Here is a 23,879-nt window from a genome sequence, read left to right as displayed (position 1 = left end):
CAAATTCATTTGACCCAAGCCAACAGGGAAAGAGCGTGTCCTATGGTGATCTAATCTATTCTCATAGCTATCATCCATATAGCTTTCTCTAGTTCTCTACTCTCACAAATATAAAAGCCTGGGTGTCCAATGCAATGTATCCAGAATTCAAGTCACTGTCTTCCCTCCAGATTCTGCTTATCCTTCTGACTTTTCTATTTCTATTGATGGCACCACTATTTTCTCAAAATCATAGAATGATCTTTAATTTTTCCCTTTCCCTTAACTTCTACATCCCACAACCTACCATTTCTACTTTTGACATAGCCCTCACTTCCATTTCTTTCTCTCTGTTCCCACTAATACCATCTTGGTTGAAACCTGTATTTCCTTTTCTCTAGACTATTGCAACAGCCTTCTACCTGCATCTAGTTACAAGTCTCCCTTTAATTACCTTTGCAACTTTGGGCAAATTATTTTCCTTATCTATCCCTCAATTTCTTCATCTGTAAAATGAAGGGGGTTAGACTATGTGTACTCTGGTCACTGCCAATTCTAATAGGTGGTCAATCTGTGAGCCCACTTCTATCATTAACATAAAGGAAGTAAGTATACCTATCCAATGCTTTTTCTTAATTCAGAAACTTAAAAAGGTATCCCTCATCTAACTCTCTCAAGCCACAACAAAATAAGGGGATGGAAGGTCAATGAAGGTAAACTTTACCTACTTCACCATTTTTCTTTAGGCCAGACCTGACTGGTCCAGTGAAATTTAAGAACCAAGGTAACCAAGAACTGTTGTTCAGTTGTTTCCAACTCTTTGTGAACCAGTTTGGGGTTTTCTTGACAAAGATACTAGAATAGTTTGTCATTTCCATCTCCAGCTCATTTGACAGATGTAGAACCTGAGTCAAACAAGGTTAAGTGATTTGCAAGGGACACACAGTTAGTAAGTATCTGAGGCCACATTTAAACTCAGATCCTCCTGACTCTAGGCCTAGCTGCTCCACCTGTCACATAGTAGGTCCTTACTAAATGTTTCCCTTCCCATTTGATCTTACATAGCAATTTTTTTAACCTCTCACTTATCATCTATTGCTGGGTATTGCAACACTAAGTGTTCCATCCCCCTACTAGACCATAAGCTCCATAAGTCAGGGATCATGTCTTACGTAACTAAACTTTACATTTCCCCTAGTGCCTTGCAATGATATTGTGGTTGGTTGTTCAATCTTTCATTCATATTTGACTCTTTATGACCCCATGGACCATAGCACACCAGCCCTTTCTGTCCTCCAGTATCTCTCAAAGTCTGTCCAAGTTCATGTTCATTGCTTCCATGATACTATCTATCCATCTCATCCTCTGCCATCCCCTTCTCCTTTTGTCTTCAGTCTTTCCCAAGATCAGGTTCTTTTCCAGTGAGTCCTGTCTTCTAGCACACAGTAAGCACATAAAAATGTGAATTGAATTGAATTGTGAGAGCTCACAATACATGAGAAAATAATACTGATCATCACTCTCACTACTGGCATATTCTGGAAATTGTGCAAATGTCATATTGTTAACACGAAAAGAGATAAGGGACCTGCCAGAAGCCCTGGCTGTCCTACACAAATTCTTCACAAATGACAGAGACAATATCCTACAAACAGCAGGTTAATATCAAGAGCTCCCAGTACAGACTACCTAATCAAACAGGCAAGCTCCCTTGTGAGGCTTTTAACATATACAAAATGTTAAACAACTCCCTTGCTGCCAGCCTAAGTGTGTAGATGTTATGAAACATGGGTAAGCTGGAACGATATCTTTAAAAGCATTCATAGTGATTCAAAAGGCTCTTTGTTCCAGGCAGTTCTGCTTAAGATTATCTGTTAGTTACACGGGATGCTATCTGGCCTTCTCAGAATCAGGCCTCTTGTCACTAGGACTTTTTTGGAAACGTACTGTGACCACAGGACCTTGTTGGCACAGTTTGGCAGTAGAACATTAGTAATCAGGACTTGGAGAAAGGTTTTAAAGAAATCAAGCTTATAGTGGCCTCTTGGTCCAGATACAGAAAGCATCATCTACTTGAATGAGCAAATAGAAGGTAGCAGAGTCCAGGCTTTCTCTCAGCTTACTAAATTACAATATGACCATACGGAAGCCATTTTAACCTTCTCATCATTCATCACCTCATTTGAAAAATAAGCATTATGATGTTTACTACCAATATCCCAAGAAGAATAAGAGGATGAGAAAAAAGATGATTTGGACAGTGTGTCAAAATTTTTTGAAGAAAGGTTCTTTGTAAAATACAAAGAGTTTTCATCATTTAATTTTAAGTTTTTATGTTAAAATCGTGTACTGAAACATTTTTTTTAGATGATCAGCCAGGAGAGTCAAGAAAACTTAGAGGATTAATCAACTAATGACCAGTCTTTTGGAGATAGCAAAAATACCTAATATTTGCTTTAAGAAGTAACAGATGACATGGTAGTCCTTGACCCAAACTGGCAGCTGTTTAAGGCCTATTGAAAAAAAAAACTAACCCATTTTAATTAGTAGACCAGAACAATGATGTCCAAGGCTGAAGCACAGAAACACAGGGAAACTCTTCCCCCTCCTTCCCCCAAAGAACGTGAAATGAAAATATTTAATGTGGAAGTGTCTTCACCATAAATTTAAGCCTTTATAATCAGTAACCTTTCCTGCTTTCTAAGAGGAATTCATATCATCGTTTTAAAGCTGGCAGTACCTTTAAGGTCATCTAATCTAACACACTCATTTTACGGGTGAGAAAAGTGAGGCCCAGAGAGGTTATGTGAATTTCCCAAGGTCACCCTTGCTTTTAAGTAGCAAGAAGGAGAATTGGGATTTGAACCTGGGTCTGCCAAATATCATAGTCTTTCCAATGCATGGGTTTACTACATTTTTCTAAGTGAATAATGTATGAATAAATACATATGGGACAAAACAGAATAAGCGGTTTCTCAGACTTCTGTGTTTCCCTTTCATTGGATTTTAGAATTGAATATCAATCAGTCAATCAACAAAACATTTATTAAGTGCCTACTATATGACAGGCATTATGTAAAGAAAAAACTGAACAGCCTCTGGGGAGCCTAAAATCTAGCCAACAGAGAGATCATTGTGAGGCTGGGGGGAGGCACAGTTCAGAATAGTGGACACAAAAGTTAACAAGGTTCTTCAACTATTTCCTGTTTAGTTGCTTTCTCTCTCTCTCTCTTTCTTCTTTCCTTTTTCTCTTCCTTTCTACCTTCCTTCCTTCTTCCTTCTTTTCTTTCTTTTCTTTTTCTCTTTCTTTCTACTTTCCTTCCTTCCTTCCTTTCTTTCTTTCCTTTTTCTCTTCCTTTCTACCTTCCTTCCTTCTTCCTTCCTTCTTTTCTTTCTTTTCTTTTTCTTTCTACTTTCCTTACTTCCTTCCTTTCTTTCTTTCCTTTTTCTCTTTCTTTCTACCTTCCTTCCTTCCTTCTTCCTTCCTCTTCCTTTCTTTTCTTTCTTTCACTGTCATTTAGACTATGACATTACTTACTCCTTTATGAGTTTCAGTCTCACAGGAGGTGATGGATCAATGGTATGAAGCTTATAGCCCTCTGAGTGCAACAGACTGTCCACTTTGTTCGTTAGTCATTCCTGTTATATCTTAAATAAGAATAAAAAAATTACATGGCAAAGAAAACTAGGAAGTTCTTGCTTGTATGAGGACAGGTGGAAAGCAACATTTTAAGAAGCTTTTAAAAAAAATTAAGCTTATATTCTTTCATATTTATGAGAATTTCTGTTTAAAAGGTTAATTAGTTTGTGGTTTTGTTGGATTTGGGAATGGGGAAGAAGAGGGGGTAGGACTGCTATCAAATCTGTCTTTATACCTTTTAATTAAGAAAAACAACTTCTGCTCTCCTCCATTTACAAGAGCTTTCAAGCCCACTCAACTGGTATTTTTTTTTCTTCTCCCCCAATAACAAGGACAACACAAAAGGATGTCATTGTGCTTTTTACCAAAGATGGTTTAAAACGTGCTTCCCTAAGAACGACCCTCAGAAGAAGACTGCAGAGGTAACCAAAGAAAAGACACTTTGTTGTTGTGGGCTCCCCACCCCCACCCTATCCCCCACCCCCGCCTGCCCTCTCCCAAAACCCCCCACAAACTACTAAGGTATTCTCAGCTTGGCCTTTGCCTGGATCTTGAGTTCCTTGCACATCAAATTATTCTGCAGGGGCTCAGGGCTTTTATCAGCCACCAGGGATTCATGGCGCCTTATTAGGGAGTGCAAATTAACACATTCCACTGGATTCTTAATTAATCAGAAGACTTCATTATGAAAGCCTGCTTTTCACAGAGCATTTGATCCTCTCTAAATCAATTGGACGTGCCTTGTAGACAAATGCATTTTCCCAGCCAGGGAGTCGGGACAGCTTTCATTTTTCACCTAGGACCAGCTCTCTGAAACCAGGTCACCTCTGGGAAGCCACAGGGTATCTTGTAAATAGTGTGGCCTGAACCACTTGCAGCCTGATATAGAACAGAAGCACAATTGAAGGGATCTCCTGAGGAATTCCTCCAGCTCTGGAGGAGGCTGACCAGCCATGTGACCTTCTGGAAAGAGAACAAAAGGACGCTCCCTTCTGAAGACAGCGGAAATGTCTTTCTTTAAGAGACATTCTTTAGGTGCTTCCCAGCCTCAATTGGTTGATACATTACAGACTTGTTACCCAAAGTCCAGCCTGGTCTGTGTTACTGATTACACCAGGCTCTCTTGTTCCTCATAGAACCTTATCTAAAGAAGGAAAAAGGCAGTGTGCATAAAAGGGACAGCAAATGGGAAAGCTAAAAAGCCAGAATTAGTTAAAGGAAGTCTCCAACCACTTGGAAATTTCTAGAAACTTTTATGGACCGTGTTTTTATGTTTTGATAACCAGTTTTCATTCTTAAAATTTGTCATTGCTGGAAAGATATACTCATGGGAACCCAAAAGAGTAAACTATTTTGAGTATGAATTTTATGCAGTTAATTGTCTTTTTAACCTCCCACTGCCATGCCTTTTCTCAGAGTTTCCAACAACCTGGCATACCCTCTACTCCCACCGTTTCTACCTGTTGGCAACCTTTTCAGATGGAAAGCTGGGATAACCTTCAAAGTTCAACTCATATGTTACCTTTTCCATGAAGTTTCCTTTGGTTCAAGTCAGGTACGGGAATTAATACCTCTGTCTTCTAAACTCTCACAAATCTTTGATTGTGCTGCTTTTATGCCCTTATCACTCTATTTAATATGAGAGAGAGAGAGAGAGAGAGAGAGAGAGAGAGAGAGAGAGAGAGAGAGAGAGAGAGAGGCAGACAGAGATAGAGATTGGTGTTGTTTAGTTGTGTCCAACTCTTCATGACTCCATGGATCATGCTGCCCATGGGTTTTTTCCTTAGCAAAGATACTGGAGTTGTCTGATATTTCTTTCTCCAATTGATTAATGCAAAGAGAGGTTAAATGACTTACTCAGGGTTATATAACTACTAAGTGTCTGAAGCTGGATTCAGGTCTTCTTGACTTTAGGCCCAACGCTCTATCCACTGAACCATCCAGCTGCCTCCTAGATGTATAGATGTATATTATATATATATATATATATTATATAAAATTTGTGTAGATAATAGAATCATATATTTATCACTGCAAGGGACCTTAGAAGTCATCTAGTCTAGCATCCCTCAATTTACAGAGCAGAAAACTAAGGCCTAGAGAAGAGTAAACTACTTTCCGAAGTGATACAGATAGTAAGGGCAGACATAATATTTGAACCCAGGTTGTTTGACACCATATTTGTCATACTTTCCAATACATAGTGCTTTACCTCATCTGTAATATCGTAGCCTCTCTGAAGAAAGAGATCTCTGTGAAGCTCCTTCAATCCCTAGCGCAGTGCCTTGAATGTGGTAGACAGTTGATTTTTCAGATAAAAAAAATAAACGGTTTGGATTTTAGGAGCATTGTGAATGTGAATGTACTGCTTTAAAGATCATAGATTTAGAGCTAGAAGTGACCTCAGAGGCCTTCTGCTTTAACTCCCTCATTTTACAGATGAAGAAATCTGTTTCATAAAATTCTAGATTTAGAGCTGGAAGGGGCATTAGAACCCCTTATTTCACAAATAAGGAAACTGAGACCTAGAGGTTAAGTGACTTGCCTAGAGTCTATTGTGTATTGGACAGATTGGGAACTCAGTCCTTCTGGTTCCAAATCTAGGGCCCAATCCAGTATTCCTTAGATTATGTTCATTCCCTGGACCAACATCAAGTTGTCAAAGCTTGGGTCCTCTTCCCCAAAAAGTAGAATTGGTTCTTCAATTCTAAACTGGCAGAATATTTTTTATGAAGAATTAACTGTATAACCCAAGGATGTGTTTCTAAGAATGGTTCATTTTCTCAGACCTTTAATTATACAAAGTACTATGCAGCCTAAGAAATGTTCCATTCTTTTACATTATGCAGATAAACCCTTGTAGGTTAAATGACCTGCCCATGGTAACATAAGTAGTAAGAATCAGAGTTAGGATTTGAACCCAGGTCCTCTAAGACCATGGGCAGCTAGGTGGTGCAGTAGATAAAGTGAGGGACCCAGAGTCAGGAAAATTCATCTTCTTGGTTCAAATTTGGCCTCAGACACTTACTAGCTGTGTGACCCTCGGCAGGTCACTTAACCCTGTTTGCCTCAGTTTCCTCATCTATAAAATGAGCTGAAGAAGGAAATGCCAAACCACTCTAGTACCTTTGCCAGGAAACCCCCAAACAGGGTCACAAAGAGTTAGACATGACTGAAAAAACAACTGAACAACAACCTCTAAAACCAGAGCCAGTGTTCTTTTCATATACTAGGCCCTATTCTTATCTCAAGTAACAAGCACTTATTAAGTGTTTCCTCTATGTCAGGCATTGTGCTATTATCTGTTTGTGTTCATCAGGTGCTACACAATCCAAAAAAAAAAAAGAAAAAAGGACAAGCTTTCATTGAAATAAAAATTCCTACTGTGGGAAATATATATATTATATATGTATATATGTATGTATGTATGTATATATGTATGTGTGTGTGGATTGATTGATTGAAGCCCAAGGAAATCCAGATGACCAGCTGCAAGGAGTTATTTGTTTGTGTTTTTAAGATACTTGTTATAAATGCATTAAATAGACTCTGTATACTTTATCTTGAACAGTGGAGAAAAGTGGAACATTTCTCATCTCCTCTCTGTGACAAAAGGAAGAAAAATCCTTGCAGATGGCATCATGGCAAGATAGATGATGAGAGAGGACTTCTGGGTAGAAGAGATGCAGTTGACATAGTGGAAAGAACACTCAATTTAGAATCTGGGGCCTCAGGTTCAAATCCAGACTCCGGTACTTAGTGTGATCACTAATATTTATGCAATCTTAAGTGAGTTCTTCTCCCTAGGTCTTCTAGTCCTCTGCAGAGTTAATGGAAAGGAAATTGGTCTAGACATCCATCCAGGTCCCTTCCAAGTCTAAATCTTTAATCCTGTAAAAGGAGGATAGAGCATTCATAGGGAATATATGTCCTTGAGAGGGCAGTTGGCCAGAAAGCAATTTGTGGAAAACCCACCTACCTGATTGCGCCTGGACAGACGTGAGTGCTGCTGATGAAGAGAGGAAACATCATGTGCCCATATCCCCTATGCTTGGCACCTGCCACTCCAGGGCTGGTTGAGTTCAGCTGAGATTATTCAGCATAATGGAAAAATGTTAGTACTGGATTTAGGTGCTTTATACCTGAACATTGAACTAAGAATTGTTCGACGCATAAGATGAGATCACATATGTAAAGCCTAATATGTAGGCCTAAAAGCACCCTGGGAGCTAAGCAATGGTCGTTATTCATAGATTGTTCTCAAAGATTCAGCCAGATCTATGTAGAGTAGCACCATTCTTTCATTCCACAAATGTTTATTGAACCTATTCTATACATAGCACTCCAATTCAACAAGCATTTATTAAGCATTACTATTTGCCAGGGCAGCTAGGTGGTGCCGTGGATAGAGCTCTGGGCCTGGAATCAGAAAGAACTGAGTCCAAATCCAGGCTCAGACACTTAATAGCTGTGTGACCCTGGGCAAGTCACTTGACCCTGTTTGCCTCAGTTTCCTCAGCTGTAAAATGAACTGGAGAAAGAAATGGCAAACCATTCTAGTATCTAGAACCTCATATCTAGTACCCCAAATGGGGTCAAAAAGAGTTGGACATGATTGAAACGATTCAACAGCAACTCTATTTGCCAAGCATTATGATCATCACTGGGCCTACAAGAACAAAAATGAAACAATTCTAAATGTCACAAGCTCACAAAGAAGCATAAGAAATGCCCCCCAGCCTTCAAAGATCATACAATACAATTAGGAAGATTAGATATGTATGCCTAAAATAATTAAACAATAGGAGACAACAATACAAGAGAAATGTCAAGGTAGCTTACAATTAACTGATAATTGAATGGTACAGGAAGTAAGTGCTATGACTTTGGAAAAGGAAGATATCTGGTAACTGTGAATAATCAGAGAAGGCATTCTGGAGAAAGTGGAACTTGACCTAGACCTTGGAGGATGGGTAAGATTTATAGACATAGAACAAGGAAGGAACAGTAAAACACAAAGGCTTACAGGTGGGAAAACACAGAACTTACTGGGGAAATCCCCATTTAACTTTCTTATTTTACCGCTGAAGAAACTGGGGGTCAAGAGAAGCAAAAGTGACAAACCCCTAGATAATACAGAAGCCAGTTATATGTGTCTCTGGTTACTAAGTCCAGCATTCTTTTCATAAACCACCCTGTCTCTCAGTAATTGGTCATTAGAATCAGAACTTTTCAGGCCCTAGCCATAAGTATACTTTTCAAATAACCCACGGATTGCTTGTTCCTTTGTTGTTGATGAATTTTGAACCAAAATACAAAATTAAACAAGAAATGAACCCATTTATTAGAGTCCAACCAGAGGATTGGTGCAAGATCAAATAGTAAGCCAGGGAGTAAATATATGCAAGTCCAAATGGTTTTAAGAAACTATGTAGGATCCTGAAATTTTGTATTCTGAAGAATGAGATAGTTAAGCCCTTTAAAAAAAAATAAGCAGAATTTACCAGCTATTCCTATTCACCTGGGCGATTGCTGGTACTCTGATAGCTAAATGGGTCATAGAATATTACACTACAATGAGCCTTAAAGATCATCTTTTCCAATTCCCTAATTTTATAGATGAAGAAACTGAGAACAGAAGAGGGTAACTAGTCTCAGCCTTCAAAAATAGCTTACCAGGAGAATTGGACTAGAGATGTAATCACAGAAGGCCCAGACACCCCAGATGAAGGAAATAATAAATGTATCAATCAATCAAATAATTGATTCGCCTGTTAAGGAGGAAGGAGATGCAGCACTGGCGGGTTGTTGTCCTTCCTTCTTGAAGAGGACCAAATGAGGGGCAGCTAGGTGGCACAGTGGATAGAGCACTGGCCCTGGAGTCAGGAGGACCTGAGTTCAAATGTGGCCTCAGGCACTTACTAGCTGTGTGACCCTGGGCAAGTCACTTAACCCCATTGCCTAGCAAAAAAAAAAAGAAGAAGAAGAAGAAGAAGAAGAGGACTAAATGACATCACTGTGTTGGGGTCAAGGTACAGTGTGTCTGACTGTGGCTGATCAAACCAAAATGAGCTCAGAAGGTTCTACCACAGGTCAGGCACAAATAGTCCTATGAACATTTGAAGTAGAAATGTCTCTACATTTGTGTATCTCATTTCTTTTGAGCTACTGCAATTCTGCTTTGACCTTTGAACACGACACCTTCTTTAATATGAGCATGCCATGCAAGGCTGTCCTGTGCTAGTGTCTCCCATGTCTCACAATTGTTTCCAAAGTTCTTCAGAGAGACCTTGAGTGTCCTTGCATCACCTTCTTCTGACCTCCATGTAAGTGCTTGCCTTGTGTGAGTTCTCCATAAAATAATCTTTTAGGCAAATGTACATTTGGCATTCAAACAACATGGCCAGCTCATTAGAGTTGCACTCTCTGCAATAGAGTTTGAATGCTTGGCAGTTCAGTTCGAGATAGGACTTCAGTGTCTGGTACTTTATCTTGCCAGGTGATCTTCCGAATCTTCCTAAGACAATTCAAGCGGAAGTGATTCAGTTTCCTGGCGTGACACTGGTAGACTTTCCAGGTTTTACAGGCATACAACAATGAGGTCAGTACAACAGCTCTGTAGACTAGTAGATCTAAAATTAAAATGACTATTCTTTTGAAAGTAAAAATACTGAGCAGGACAATTTTCAAATCACAAGCACCAGTAGTGCTGTTCATGGCGATGCTTAGGTTGTTTCCCTTCATCATCAGAAATAGTGTGACTCTAGGCTGGAGGACCAACTTTCCAAGCATTCAAAGAAAGGATGTGAAGAATCCCAATGGACTAAAACTCTACTGGACGAAAGACAGGAATCAGCTTGGTCCTCAGCTTGGTGATCAGCAGCACTGGTCGCAGAATTTTACTCCACTGCAAAAATGTGTAAAGCACTATGCCAACTTTCAAGCATCTCACTATTATGGAGCTGACTACAATCCTAGAACACTGGATCCTCCTAATGAGACCCATAATCATTCCAAAAGAGTTTGCCTTAAATATCTATGCATGAAAAAAACAAATAAACAACTGAGTAGCAAATATCTATTGCCTAGAATAGATTACAGACAGTTGGATGAACAACTATTTCCCTGTTTACCTAAGGTATCAGCTTGAAAATACAGGACCTGGGTTTCAACCAATTGTTTTTATTCTCTATTAGCTATTTTGCTTCTGTCTAGTCTAAAGATCAACCTTCTTCAGGTATGAATGAAGCAATTCCACTTTTCCTCCACTTCCTGCTATCAACCTAGCCTCCCTAAGTAGCCATTCCAGCTCTTCTCTGGACTTTCTCTATTCCCCAATATAGCTTAACAATCCTTTTTTCATTGTTGTTGTTGTCATTCATTTTCCTCTCCAGCCTCATTTCTTATGAAGAGCTAGCATGTGTATAGAGCATTAAAGCTTGCAAAGCACTTTACAAATATTATCTCATTTTATCCTCACAACAAACCTCAGATATGGGTGCCATTATTATCACCATTTTATAGATGAGGAAACTGAGATAAACAGAGGTTAGGTGACTTAACCAGGATCACAGAACAAGTAAATTTCTAAGGCCAAATTTGAACTTAGGCCTTGCTGATGCCCAGCTCTGCTCTCTATCCACTGTGCCACCTAGCTAAGTTTTAGAAATCCTGGTACTATCCTTAAAAGCTAAGCTACACTTTTGTGTTCATCCTCCGTTACCCTTTCTTCCATCTTTGCTATAAATCTTTTCAAAAATTGAGTTGCTTTCTGAGTTCTCTAAGAATCCACAATAATCCCTTTAAAAAACTTCTTTTTTCCTCCACATCAAAATTGTTTCCCTGGTTGTTGGGAATTTCGTTTTTAACAGTTCCCTATCTTTCCTCAGGTTCCTGTCTTTCCTCTCTCCACCAATGGAATTTTAGTCCATTGGGATTCTTCATGTCCTTTCTCTGAATGCTTGGAAAGTTAGTCCCCCAGTCTAGATTCCACTATTTTTGACAATGAAGAGAAACGACCTATGTATCAACACGAACAGCATTACTAGTGCTTGTGATTTGGAAGTTGTCCTGCTCAGTGTAATGTGCATACTTGACTGAATTTTCTTGCTCTGTATTGAGATTTATTTTTACTTTAAAATTTTTTTTAAAAAACAAATAAACATCCATTAGCCAAGATAGAACTGCACAACAAAGAGACAATGGGATGACATAGTAGATTTAATAGCCAACTTGAATTTGAGGCTTGACCACAATATATCCATGGGCTTGGACCTCTCTGAACCTCAGTTTTATCTTCTATAAAATAGTAACAATATTTTCACTATGTACATATACTGAACAAGGGTTTTATGAGGACTATACTTTGTGAACCTTTAAATGCTATATGAATATGAGTTATTATCAGAGCCGGTAGGCTATTATTAGAAAGCACTTGCTGAAGAATTAATTTGACTATTCTTTGCACTTTCTACCACCTTTGTTCCAATAGGTAGGATTTACATAGTACTTTAAGGCTTGTCAAGCACTCTGCATATGTCAACTCACTTGCTCCTCACAACAACCATTTGAGGTAAGTGCTATTATTATCCCTATTTTATAGATAAGGAAACTGAGTCTGGGAGAGGTTAAGTGACTTGTCCAGGGTCATATAGCCGGTAAGTGTCTGACGCAGGATTCAGACTCAGATCTTTATTACTCCAGGTCCAGCATTCCTAATCCTATGACACAAAACTGCCTAGGTTAAAACCAACCGATCATTTCTTCCTCTTTCTCCCCTTCTTTTTGAACTCCTGGCTCCTCCAGGGATATTATACCTATATTTAGGAACAACTCATATAACTCCAGGCAAGGAATCATCCTGGACAAAAAAGGAGGCAGATCATATAGAAAGTCAAAGAGTAGCCGAATCCAATTGGCTAGCTAGGAAGCAGGGCAACAAGGAGGCAGTGGATAGAATGCTGGACTTATAGTCAGGAAGATCTGGACTCAAATCCTGCCTCAGGCACTTACTGGCTGTGTGTTCCTGGGCAAGTCACTAAACTACTCTGAGCCTCAGCTCTTTCATCTATAAAATAGGGGGGAGGGAGATGATGCTATAAAAGGGAGTTTATAGTAATAGGTCAGTGCCAGGAAGCCAACAACGATTAATTAGGTCAAAGGGAACACAGCAAGAAGGGAAGCTGTAGATGATAAGGAGATGACAGTGTATTTCATGTAACTTCTCTGCTTAAAATAGTGCTCTTTTGATGGCAAGTGGCCACATTCCCTCCTTCCTCTGTTGTATAGGCATATAAATAGGCCCAGACGACTTCCCCTCTTTCTGCTCTGAATCTTAAAACACAGAATCATATCCTTCTCTACTTACAGGCCTTATTAGTTGCTTGCTTTTTCTGATCATTTCCCAAAGCAAGTTTCAGAGCATTCCCTGTGAGTTCCCATGGACGTTTCTTTCACACGTCATGTATGTCTCTCAGCCCAAAAAATCTAGGGACAGCTCTAGCAACTCAGTGAGAAAACTAAGTCTCCCTGCCAACTCAAATCCCATTCACCCCTGTCTCCTGGAAAATTAGAGACTTCAAATCTTTCAAAACATGCTGAGGGATTGACAAATCACTCTCAGAGGGAAAAATCATCCTTTTTCTCTCTTCCTCTCAAAGGCAACACAGAAACAAATCCTAAACCCCAATGCTTTTGCCCCCTCATTGTCACATTCCATTCCCAGGCCTGGCTGATGAGGTGGTCTGGGAAGTATTCTGGCTGGGAGAGATCACATTGCTAAATGGGGACGTGAAGGGGAATGTGGTTTCCTGAAAGTTTCCAGCAAGTACATGGGAATGGGACTCTTGAAAGGGCCACGAAGCTGGAAGCACTTCCCTTTGGAGAAACACTTCCAATGCTCTCACAGAGCCAAGTGTAATAACAGCTCTGACATTATTATTACAAAGGGGAAAAAATCATTCATACAGACTTGCTGCTGTAATTTGGGTACTTGAAAGCCACACCTACTCTGAGACCTGAAAGCCATGTGGTTTAAGATGGCTTCCACACAAAAGAGGCAGTTGTTAGTCATAGCCATACCACCAATTATTGCTCAGTCTCTTTGAGGGTGTCAGAGAAAGCTTTAAAAAAAAAAAGTACTTTAAAGCACTTTAAAAAATATTGGCCCTATTCTACCTATATGAGATCCATATCCACAGATTTGCAGCCTGAGTCTTTTCCCTTCATTGACCACAAGATAGGCTTCCAGATATGGGCAAGAGCTCTGGTAACGAGCTCATCATTCCATGGAACTCAATACAGTAATAATGTGTTCGGTAAGATTTTCTGCAGTTGCAGCCCATTTTTTTTTTTTTTTGCCTTTAATGAAAGTGCTTTATTTAGAATAAACCGATGGCTCCAGAAGGCATCATGGCCTCCCACTGTGTACATGTGTCCTTGGTTAGATGGCACACAAACTTCCCCAGTGGGTGTTGCAAAGAAACAAACAAAAAAACTTTAGGAGACAAGCACTAAACCATGAATGACTGCTGTCACAAAGGGACTTAATGTTAATTTATTTTTTTACTTTTTTCATTTTTTTAACATGCAGAAGGTTAAATGCTATCAGGAAAATTATCTCTGAGGAGAAATTGCCAACTTTACAGTCTATCTTTACAGTCATGCCTTCATCTTGTAAGCATGTATATTCAGAGCTAGAAGGGTTTAAAACAAAGCTCAATTGTTTGTGAAAGGAGAATATTCTATCTTATGTGATGAGAACAACTTGCTATCATTGTCAATTGTGTTTTATAGAGGAAAGTATATGAAACCAAGAGAAACATTTCAATACGAAAAGCCAACAGGTCTTAAGACTAAAACCTTAACTTGGAGTCACAGGATCTTTGTTCAAATTATGGCTCTATAACTGGTTACCTGAGTGACCTTGGTTTTTACAAATGAGCAAACTGAGTCCAAGGGATGTTAAGTAAAATTCAGTCAGTGAACTAGATGAACCCTAAGGCTCTAGATTTATGTTCCTATGTAAAAAAGAATGTGTTTATTATTTCTGCAAACCAATCCACCTCCCTAAAAAAATGTAGCTATAACACTATTGATTTTTCAAGGATACTAAAACTTCACCTAGAACCCATCATTTCTAGAATGTATTTATAGTATTATCAATTTATACCTTTTGAACATTCATGAACTTGAATGTCTTTGTTAGAAAACCACAGAGTATATTACCAGGAGCAAGGCATGCTGATACATATCAAACTTAACAATGAATAAACATAGCAGGTAAGAAGTCTTAGGCAGGTTAACATATGTGGAACATATCATGGAAATGGGAAATAAATTCCAAGTTAAGGTGTCCGGTCCACTAAAATCTAATCTTACTCTGTTAGACACGTGTCTTTGCTGCTGAAATTTGGGTATTTCTAAGTCATACTTCCTTTGAGACCTGAAAGCTATGTGACTTAAGGTAGTTCCCACACAAAAAAAGGACAGTGATTAGTCATAATCATACCACCAATTATTGCTCAATATTTTTCAAAGCTAGCTGGGAAAACTTTAAAAATGTACTTTAAGGTACTTATAAAGTATTGGCCTTGTTCTACCTACATGACATTCATATCCACAAAAAAATCATAGGACTAAAAAGTCAAGTCAATCCCTTGCTTAAAACAGAACCATCCTTAAGGTATCTCATATACATAAAATCTGTTCTATTTTTCAAGACCTCCAGACAATAACATCACAAGTCAAAAGTATCCTCTAAAAAGTTCATCAATGTTTATGGAGCACCCAACATTCAAATGCTCTTTAGTTGATGGGGGAGGAAGTAAGCAAAGTACAGAAAAGACAATACCGTTATACATGAGAGGTTTATAGTCTAGAAGAATATACACACAAGGCAAGCACACAAAGCAAAGTCACTAGAAAAAAATGGAAGTATAAGACATATTCAAGAAAATGAGAGGCGGATTCCTGAAGAAGGTGAGTTTTGAAAATAACTCTGAAGGAGAAGAGAAATAGAAGAGTTCTTTATAATGCTAGTGGGTACACAACTTCATTTGGGGCACCTGAACTATAAATCTTTCCTATTTAATAAACCTCCTTCCCTATTCTCTACCTTCTAATACTTATAAGATGGTAAGAAAAATATAAAGCAGTCATGGGGTTCAGCAGTATCAAATATAATCCTGTAGTGTTCCTACAATTCCTGCCTCTGGTTTGTAGAGTTTCACAGAGTCTCATCACAAACTCCTAGAGTTGGGACATTGGACGCCTTCTGGGTCATTCCGTAACTGCGCAAAATTCTCCTCTGTAAACTGACTAACGGTCATCTACTCTTTCTTTAAAAATTCTTAGTGAGGGCAAACCCACTATTGTCTAAGGTAGCTCAGTGCAATTTTAGATAGCTCTAATTGTAAGGAAATATTGTTTGTTTGTTGTTTTTAACTTCCCTGAAGCTAATTAAAACCATCATTAGCTAGCATGAGGCTGACAGCTAGACCAGGCAGTGACAGCCGGCAATAACAATTTCTGGGCTTCATTTAGTATAAAATTTCTACATAGCATACTGAGGAAACTGGGCGTGTGTGTGTGTGTGTGTGTGTGTGTGTGTGTGTGTGTGTGTGTGTAGGGGCTGCATTTTAGGCAGAGGGAATGCCTTGAGCAAAAATACTGGAACAGGATAGAGAGTCAATTTGCAGAACTGGGCAGAGAGACTGTGCTGAGGAATAATAGAAGATGAAGATAGTAAAATAAGAGAATACCTATTGGTGGTGTTGAGAGGACTTTTAACCCTCAGATGGAACATTTAGATTTGAGACAAAAGGGAGCAGCAGGGGTGACTTATTACCTTGTTTACTTTGGATTACGATAAAGAGATAACTTTATACCTAACTTTCAAACCTAGTAGGCAGAGTTTCAAGTCTTCTTCAGCAAAGGCAATCAGTTGAACAGCAGTGCCAATGAATGGTGTGGCACATTTCATTACCCAACAATTTTAGCTTTTGAAAGTATTCCCTTTCTTCTCATTCTTCTGCAGAAATGTTTCATTGACCATTGGTCTTAAAGGACCAACTTTATTTGGGGGGGGGCAGTTCAATTTCTAAATTTTGACACAAAACATAGCAAGGAGAGAAGTCAGTCTTTATACCTCTCCCCATAAATGATGCAGTGGTGACCAGCTGAACTGAGGAGGTAGAACAATTAGTCCCAAATTGCTGAAGAAGGTCTTTGGTGTTTAATTGTTTTACCCATATAATTAACTGAATAACCTTTCCTAGCTACTTTATCAATATTGATTAAAAATAAAACACAGGAGCAGGTAGGTGGCACAGTGGCCTTGAAGTCAGGAGGACGTGAGTTCAAATCAGGCCTCAGACACATGATACTTATTAGCTGTGTGACCCTGGGCAAGTCACTTAACCCTGATTGCCTCACCAAAAAAAGCAAAAAACAAAAACCCAAAAAACAAAAAACAGAAATGAGGATTGAAAGGAAATGAGCTCAGATTTTTTTTTTAAAACACAAAGAATCTTAGTTCTGCAGAATCAGGGCAACTGTAGTCAGTTTTGCTGATTGAGTTAGTTCATAACCACCAATTTGCATAGATCAGCCAAAGAAACATGAAAGAATACTTAGATTTCACAGTAATCTGGCCTGCTTTTCTGATATAGAAACTACGCTAGTTCAGATACCAGCACTGTACAATTGGGGTGCCAGGATTTAAGGATGTCATATTTTTAAGTATCGAATATTTGCCAGATTGTCTGATGTATTATGTTTGAAAAACTAACAGCAGCACCAAGCTGGAGACTGAATGATAAACAAGTAAAAAATATCTGGATTTAAGGGTTCTCCTGGGGACATTAAGTCTAGCCCTGTATAACTGTAAGCTTTATTAAGATTGCCTTAGCTTTTACTTTCTTCCAACTGTACATTTAAGGACTCATACATGTAACTCTGGTTTGGACCAAGGCAAGTACTATGACTGAATCCAAAAGATTCAAAGATATTATATCCAATAATATCACTCATATTTTTTTAGCCAGACCTGTAACTAGTAATTCTGGCACCTGGAATAAGTTCTGTAAAACATATCCCAGGGCAAGCAGCATGAAAGGCTCCTTCAAATTAATTTTTTTAAGACCAATTCAGTTGGGGAATTTAGGAAGAGACCTCAGACCTCAAGACCCCGGTTTTCTTAGGGGAAATAGGAAGATCTCAAGCTACTACTCCATGGTAGGGGGAGACAGAAATACCAAAATAACTAAAGGCCATTGGTGGGGAGACCACTGCTGGGATACTGAGGAAGAAAGGAAGGCAGAGTTGGACCCAGAGGGAGCTCATCTGAATCTAACTGTGAGGAAGGTAGGGACTAACTGTGCCATATGGAAGCTTCACAAGTTAGCTAATTATTCTTGCTAACTAGGTATTAATTCCAATTTTGTTTGTACCTGCTAAAGGACGAAGAGGCTGCTGGTATCTAAATTTCAGCAGCTTGGGTTACATTTATGATCACTGCACCTTACTTACAGCCTATAGTTAGAATTGGTTCAGCATTAATCTATTTGAAGGTAACATGTAGCTCACAAAATGTTATTACACCAACATAATAGACATTATTCAAGATGCTAGCACTTTAATAGGAAACATTTTATTATCAAAATTGCATTATCCAAGATAGACCTCTATATTGTGAGAACGCTTTAAGATTTCAAAATAAAGAGATTGGCAAATAAGAAGAAGATAAGTACCCCAAAAAGATAATCGATTACATGGCATAGAAATTAGAAGTTATAGAACTGGAAGTCCTTTGGGAAAGAGCCATATTGCTACATTTCTGAGTTGGGAAATATTAAGTAAAAATAAAAAGTAATTATCTGAATTTTCAGCCATCCAAAAAACTAAAGTGAGAACTTAGGCCTGATAGTTTTAATCACATACCCACTTGAGGAGCATAAATAAGGAAGGGTTTAAAGATTTAAACATTCAGACTCAGGAAGGTATAACATTCTGAGGATCTCTTAGATTTGCTACCCATTTAGTCCGGCCCCAGACAATATAAAAATTGAAGAGCTCCAGTCAGAGCCTAGACCAACCTTTGATCTAAGAATTATCTTACTTGAAAAAGTAAAGAAAAAAAAGCAAGTACACTCTAGTCACTCCAGTACACTCTACAGAAGACAAGTAAAATTGTTTTGAGATTGCAGAAAAAATAGTACCCAATAAAGGGCAAAGGGATTTGTGAGGTTTCTTCTCAGTGATGATGCCATCAATAAAACTCTGAAGAACCTACCGTATGCCAAACACTGTGCTGGACATTAGGGATACAAAGACAAAGTGAAACTGATCCTGCCCTCAAGGAGTTAACATTCTAACAGTGGAGACAACATATATACATACACATATACATATGCATACATACATACATATATATATGTATGTATGTATGTATGTATATATACACATACAAAAGAGGCATCTAAATGGAGGCAGCCTGGAGTCAGGAAGATCTGAGTTTAAATCTGACTTCAGATATATACTACCTATGTGACCCTGGACAAGTCATTTAACCTCTGCCTTGGAAGCTAGGTGGTTCAGTAGATAGAATGCTAATCCTAGAGTCAAGAAAACCTGAGTTCAAATCTGACCTCAGACACTCACTAGCTGTATGACCCAAGGCAAGTCACTTAACCTCTGTTTGCCTAGTCTACCGGAGAAAGAAATGGCAAACCACTCCAGTATCTTTGCCAAGAAAACGTCATATGGGATCACAAAGAGTCAGACATACCTGAAGAACAAGACATATAGAAAACACACATGTAGTAGAAACAAAATGACTTTGGAAGGGGAAGGACTAGCAACTGGGAGACTACAAAGAAATTGTGCTTGAGTTGATACCTGTCTGTAAAAATTTAACCCAGAAGTGGCCATGCAATAGTCACCCTTCCAAAAACATGGAGTAAAAGTCTTGCAATCTCCCTAATTCATCAAGTAGTCTCATATATCATAATTGGAAAAGGAAGAATAGCAGTAATCTGCCAAAAGTGACTGTGGTCTTTTGAGAATCCAAGTTATAGGCATAATATACCACCAACTGGTTGCCAGGTATTCCTTGAAAGTATTTGACAGTGCCAGGTATGGTGGCAAACTCCCATAACCCCAGCTCTGCAAAGGACGCAATAGGGCTAAAGCTAATAGTGTGTGCCCACTGAGTCATAGTGAGCTCTCAAGAGTTGATTGGGTGTGGGCCCAGGCTGCCTAAGGAAGAACAAACTGGCAAATAGGTCAGAAAACAAGTTAGAAAATATTAAGTAGGCGAAAGCTTCTATATTGATTAGTAGTGAGATTGGCCCATGAGTGGCTGTTGGTGAAATGGGAATATCCAATATCTACCCTTCCCTGAAAAAAAGATTTGACAGGTAAGAACACTGGTTCCTAAGTTGGAATTAGAACCATCTTCAAGTGTTGATATGGAAGACAGAAAATGCTACTGAGCCAGGGAGAAATTATGTTGAGGGTGGGATAAAAGAGTGCTATTTGTTGAGGTGGTATGTTTTGTTTGTTTGTTGTTACAAGCAGACTTAAAAAGTCTTTAAAATATCTGTAAAAAAGAAATAGGGAAGAAAGGACCCTAGGATTTTAGCATCTAGTCATCTAGGTCAAAAGACTGTTCTCAATGAAGAAAAGGGTAACCAAAATACCCAAAAGCAAGCCTGTAAAACTCGATCATTTGCCAGTGGAGCAGGAAGGGTTTGGCCTTAAATACTCACTTTCCAAAATGGAGTCTTCAAGAGACAAATTGTGGAATATTGTGTAGAAAAATTCAATTATGTCTAAACATTCACATTTGTACTTACTATGGGACATGGTATTTTCCTTCTAAGACAGGAGCTTGAAATACTTGAACCCTGGACCATCAATGGTCTTCAAGAGTTCTTCATTTTGAATACTAACCAGACCAAAAATATGGAGATTTTTGAAAATATGTTTTCTAACGAAGATTTCCATTTCCTTAAAAAGCACATAAAAAGAAGCAATTTTAATGGTTATTTATTTGCCCAAAATTCCATAAAATTTTTGTTTGTTTTTCAGTGGCAAACAAAAACAGGTTGAGTAGGTTGTCACTTAGCAAAGTAATAACTAGTAGTTGTGTGTGTGTGTGTGCGCGCGCACGTGCGCACGTGAACCTGGAATGAAGTGGTACAAGGAGGGGGGGGTAGTGTCACTTTATGGGAGAGAGAGAGGAACGTGTCCCATAAACAGACCTCTGCTGATGCTGGAGATAGGGATGTGACTGGGCAGGAGAGGAAGCAATCCAGGATGTGTAGTTGCTGGTACCCTATAAATTTTCCAACATGGAACAAACCACTGGTTGTCCAGCCTAGTTACAGCTTTGTCTTTGGGGTCTTTTGTTCTTGACAAAGTGCGAAAAGTTGGACAAAGAACAAAAGTTGTGGACCAATGACACAGCAGGACGAAGCAATGTCATGTGTTCTCTTTATTCATTAATAATAATTAGTAATTGTTAACAAAGAGGAAGCATTTTGTCAGAAATTTCATTATCCAAGTCAGAAACATAGTAGTTGAAGATCAGAGTGTTAGAATTAGGAGGGACCGTAGAGATTATCTCCGTTAGTATTTCTTTTGACCCAAAAATATCTAAATTTTCTACCTTGTATTATTGCTACTCTTGTGGTACTGATTTTTTTTATGGCTCAGGAAAAAGAGAGTCCAAGGGATATGATCAGGAGGCAGAGAGGAGAAAGGGTCCATTTTTTAAGCTTATAAACTTTTAGATATAAGGATTTTTAGTAGTAATAGTTTTTAAGGCCAGTAAAATTTTGCCACAGAAAATCAGCAGGGAAACACCAATCTGGTATAACCCTTTTATCTTACGGTCAAGAAAACTAAAGGCCAGAGTAGTTAGATGAGCGAGTCGTCCAAAAGCACAGTGAGTCAATGACATAGACTGGATTGGAGTCAAAGTCTCCTTCCTCCCAGTCAGATATACTATCTAGTACTCCTTCTACCATATCACACTGCCTCCAGCATGGCATAGTAGATAGAGCACTGGCTTTTTTTTTTGTTTTCCTTTATTTTTAATTTGTGAAATAACACAAGCATTTCCATAACATAGTAGAATGAAAATGTGGGATGCTTCACAAATTTGTGTGTCATCCTTGAACCAGATGATCTGGATTCAAATCCTGCCTCTTTTGCTTACCACTGGTGTGATCTTGGTAGAGTCATTTAACCTGTATGGGCCTTAAGTTACTCATCTGTAACATAAGAGGATTAGACTAAATGAGGTTTCTTCCTACTCTGGATCTATGATTCTATAATCCTTAAATGTTGAATTATTATATACCTTCCTTAAATCTCAATCAAACCTCAGGAAGTCATGCCTTCCCTAAATAATCACCAAGGTCCCATCCGATTCTAAAGTTCTTTGCCCTCCAAATAAGGTTTTTTGGTGTGGGTGTTATACCCTACCATTCTGTCTGAGGATAGACTCCCACTGCACACTAGAGATACTTAAGAAGTTTCCTTTGTGATCACAAAGTGACCTAAAGCAAATCTCAGTTGTGTACCTCCCCCTCAGCATAAGCCAGATGACTATCTACTCACAAGAGATCTTGTACGTGAAGCATCATCACCACCAGGGACCCAACTGTGAAACCAGAACTTCCCCTGACTGCCTGACTCCACACCCAACCAGATTTTCATTTGCTTCTTTGTTTGGTTCCCTCCCCCCTCCAAAGGATTTGTTCATTTGGGTGTCACCATATCTCAGAAATTGAACAGGAATTGAAAATGAACTTGGCAGAGAGAATGGATCCAAAATCCACTTTCTGGATAACCAGTCTCTCTCACAAGCTCATCTCAAAATTATGGAACGTTATGATTTCTGTTCACAAGTATACACAGGCCCTGAGCTCTTCAGAGAAAGTCTCCATTTCTAATGGGAGTCTCTTTCCTTTTCCTCCCTCTTCCACCCATTCTTCCTTGACTCCCCATCACAAAGCTGTAATTAATTCTCATCAGAAAAGCTCTGAAAAACTTCCAAGTCGCTCAGGGTACAGCCTGGGCCAGAAGAAGGGAGCGCAGAGGGCAGCAGTCCATCAATAATCATAAAATGGAAGATTAAGAGTCTAGGCAGCAACTAATTAGGTGGGGTTAGGTAATTAAAGGCATAGGCTTTGATCTTTCCTTCAAATATTTCCAAATGTTCTCTATCATTCTGCTTCAGACATAACATTTTTTTGCAATTATGAGCTGCCTCCCTTGTTGACCTCCATATCTGCAGAACTGGGGACACAGAGCAGAAGATAAGAAAGAGTCCCTGAAAAGGAAGCATGTAACATCTCATGCCCCTGAACTCATGAAGCAGCTTGAGCAGCTGAGCCTACGGAGCCTGTCAGGATCTCCCCAGGAGTCTACCCTACAGGCTCTCTTAGACAACTGTGCTCTCCTCACCAGGCAGAGCAGGTTTCCCAGTGTGCCAAGAGAGAATGACAGCTGCCAAATCACCCCACCCCTCACAGCAATTCACTGCCTCCTTGTAGAAGAGCAGAGCCTTGGCCAAGCCAACAAGTTACCTCCTAAACTTAATCATCAACTACCAATTAGAACTTTTCCCCCAAATGGCCCTTACTCACCATTATTTCCACATCAGTGAAGGAAGAACGAATAAGCCAGGGGAGCCTTAACGTGAAAGTTTCCTTAGTCTGACCAGAGGACCCATGGAAAACTGATTCATTATTTCATTATGAGAGAATTAGAATGAAAAAAGGAGGGTAGAATCCCCCAATCACTTGTCCCCCATGAATGGCTGTACACAAAAAAGTTTGTATTCTGTTCTTTCTCATTTCCAAAAACACAACCAATCAGAAAGGTAACTGACAGAGAAGCTAATGTAGAAACACATTTCTAACTCTGACATCAATTCCCCAGTGTTAGGCTTTCCATCAAGATGGCTTCAACCACACCCCTCCCCATACATTAAGAAATGACCCTTGTAATTCAGGAGATAATATCTCCAAAGCCCTTTTAATTCTTCTTATAGTAGAAAAGTGTTTTCTTAGATGGATATAGGCATGACATATGTAATGGTATCTGTTTTCCCATTGGAAAAGGCATCCATTGTTGACACTGAAGATGGCAGCTAGCCAATAGTTAGCTTTTGTGGCAGGAAGAGCAGAGACCCAATGGATAAAACACCCATTGGTGTTTTAAAAGTCCATTAGTAAACAGCAAAGAA

Source organism: Vombatus ursinus, unplaced genomic scaffold (genome assembly GCF_900497805.2).
Source record: "Vombatus ursinus unplaced genomic scaffold, bare-nosed wombat genome assembly UNPS02014812.1, whole genome shotgun sequence".
In the NCBI taxonomy this organism is placed as follows: domain Eukaryota; kingdom Metazoa; phylum Chordata; class Mammalia; order Diprotodontia; family Vombatidae; genus Vombatus; species Vombatus ursinus.
This window is presented reverse-complemented; position numbering follows the sequence as displayed.